The sequence below is a fragment of the Quercus robur genome, chromosome 10 (assembly GCF_932294415.1).
Source record: "Quercus robur chromosome 10, dhQueRobu3.1, whole genome shotgun sequence".
Taxonomy (NCBI): Eukaryota; Viridiplantae; Streptophyta; class Magnoliopsida; order Fagales; family Fagaceae; genus Quercus; species Quercus robur.
The window spans coordinates 51,802,411-51,804,975 of NC_065543.1; the positions used below are offsets into that span (position 1 = coordinate 51,802,411).

Genomic DNA, 2,565 nt, shown 5'->3' on the forward strand with positions numbered 1-2,565 from the left:
ATGTTTTCCGTTGTTTAAATTTGCTAAATCAAGTGTTGGGTCAACGTTAGGTGAAACATTCAAACCAACAACTTTTTGAATATGGTTGATTTCGTTCAATTGATCTTCACTTCTTGACCAATAAACTTGCAAAGTGAACAATTTTCTTCAGACTTCAACCTCCCTTACACCAAATTATTACAATGATCATGAAAAACAATTACAAAGAAACTTTTTCCTTACAAAGAAATTTTTGTCATAAAATTTAGCCAACACCTAAAATCTTCACAATTTATACTCATAACAATAAAGTCTCATTTTTAATGGTAGTTTTTTCATGATTTCTAAAGTCACGAACAAACAAATATCATTAATTATAAAAGATTCACGTGCCTCTCAATTATCCAAAGCTTATATAAGAATAAACAACTCCACTATACATTAACTAAACTGATGATTTAATTCACGTAATTGAGAATTCATTGCAACATAAAAATATATACTTAATAATGATGCACAATGATAAAGTCATCTTGTTAGTGCCCAAATTAACCTTATCTTTTAGCATAACAATATTTTTACCTAGAACAGATATGTTGTGTGCCATACAAAATGGTATTGCTATATGTAGTAAGTACCACTTTCAATCATCTATAAATTTTTTATAAGTTCTTTGGTGGGTGGATGAAACAAGTTGCATGTCATCAAGTCCGGTCATTCTACTATACCCCCATTTTTTTTAGGGTATGGTACTCACTTAAATCTGAACCATTAAATTAGTGTTGTTTTGATCTTGACCCTTGATTTAATTTAAGGGAACCCTTGTTACTGGCAAAGCAGGCCATGTATTTAAACAAAGAAAAAAAAAACACTTCTCTTTCTACGCTTCAGAACTCTCTCTACGCTTCTATCTGTACGCTTCTTCTCTCTCAACTTCTTTCTCTTCCAATCCAGCTACAAGACCAGAGCCACCACTACTAAACAAAACCCTAAGCAAGACCCACAATATAAGAAACATAGTATTTTAATTCCAGCCGCTCTCTGCTCCGACTACGGTATTGACCTACACCATTGAGGCCGTCAAAAAGGTCGCTCTCTTTCTCTTTTTTCTGTTGACCCACAATGAGGTTTCTGAATATCAAATTATGTTGCTATCTAATAACAGTTGAGAACCAAAACATGAGATAATTATTTTTGCAATTTTGTGATTTTGTATGACTGACTTGCCTTGGTTGTTTTAATGAGTTGGCATGCTCTTTGTAAGGACAACTCAATAATGGCTTTAAAAAGAAGGCATGCCAAGTGCTTGAGGAAAGTTCTCATAGAGTTTCAAATAGGGGTTTCTCTCAACCTTTTATTTTGGACCTCTGTCCTTGTAAAAGGCATGCCAAAATCAACTGCCTAACTGAAGGGAGTTGATTGTTGTGTTGTTGTTTCAAGAAGGCATCAACTTTTTAAAGCTTTAATGTATTTGCTTTTAGATTGTTGGTACACTATGGCATGATATGTTTCATTATGTATTCTTAAACGTTTAGTGGACAATGGGAAAAATATTTTAAAGTTTTTGTGTGATACTAAGCTTGTTTAATTCATTTTACAGTGGGGTTAGATTAAGTTCTATAATTGCAGCTTGATGGGAAGTATGTCGTTTACTCTTACACTGGTGGAGTGATGAAGATTTTACCATCGAATGATGAAGTACATTGTTGTCTGTTGACCACCTATTAATGGGTGTTTTGAGGAAAGAGTTCCTAGTCATTTGAATCAATTCACTTAAAACGCATTTGACAAAGTTTTATGCAATTTTTTTTTTTTTCTAAATGGCATCCCCACCTATGAGCACTAGCATCCGAGGATGCAAAAAAAAAAAAAAAAAAAAAACATATTTTGTTTTCTCAAACACTACTTTATCTATTTTATTAACTCATTTTATAACTCACCTTACATTTTAGTTTTTATTTTTACATACAACCATGGTTTTAAAAACCGAACCGGTTAAAGAACCGTTTTTTTTTAATTTCCGGTTCAACCCCGGTTTTTGACCGGTTTTTGGCCGGTTTTTCGGTTTTTGACCGGTTATTGACCTTTTAACCGGACCGGATTGGCCTCCGGTTCCCGGTTGAACCGGTCGGACCGGCCGGTCCGGTCCGGTTTTTAAAACAGTGCATACAACCCAATAAAATATATAAATTACCTAATAAAATAATAAAAAGTATTCTTATTTCTCTCTTTCCTCCCACTATCTTTTTCTCTTCACACACCGCCACAAGATTAAATATTATTTTTTTTCTTTACAACCTACAAATAGCAAGGTTGCATATATATAAACCCGGATGGGGTGGGATTTTGCTGTCTTGGGTTGTAAAATAGCAACCAGAGGTGTTTACACCCCCATGCTAGTGCTCAAGGAGCCTTTTTTCTTCTTCTTAAACTGCATTAAAATACTTCAAAAGGACTAGAGACAATGTACTTGAGGGTTAAGTGCAAAACCTGCCCCATCTGCCAGCCAGCCACAACTATAAGTTCTTCAAAAAAAAAATGTCATATTCTCCTTGGAAAAACATTTTGCCAGTTGATGAGGAACAG

At 34.3% G+C, this 2,565-nt stretch overlaps 1 long non-coding RNA gene across 1 annotated transcript; it reads left to right on the top strand.

Annotated features, from left to right (window-relative positions):
* Window positions 1-750: 750 nt before the first annotated feature.
* LOC126703260 (uncharacterized) lies at window positions 751-1,724 on the top strand. Its single transcript, XR_007647984.1, has 2 exons — window positions 751-1,067; window positions 1,580-1,724. It is a non-coding gene; the product is annotated as an uncharacterized LOC126703260 (long non-coding RNA).
* Window positions 1,725-2,565: the final 841 nt, after the last annotated feature.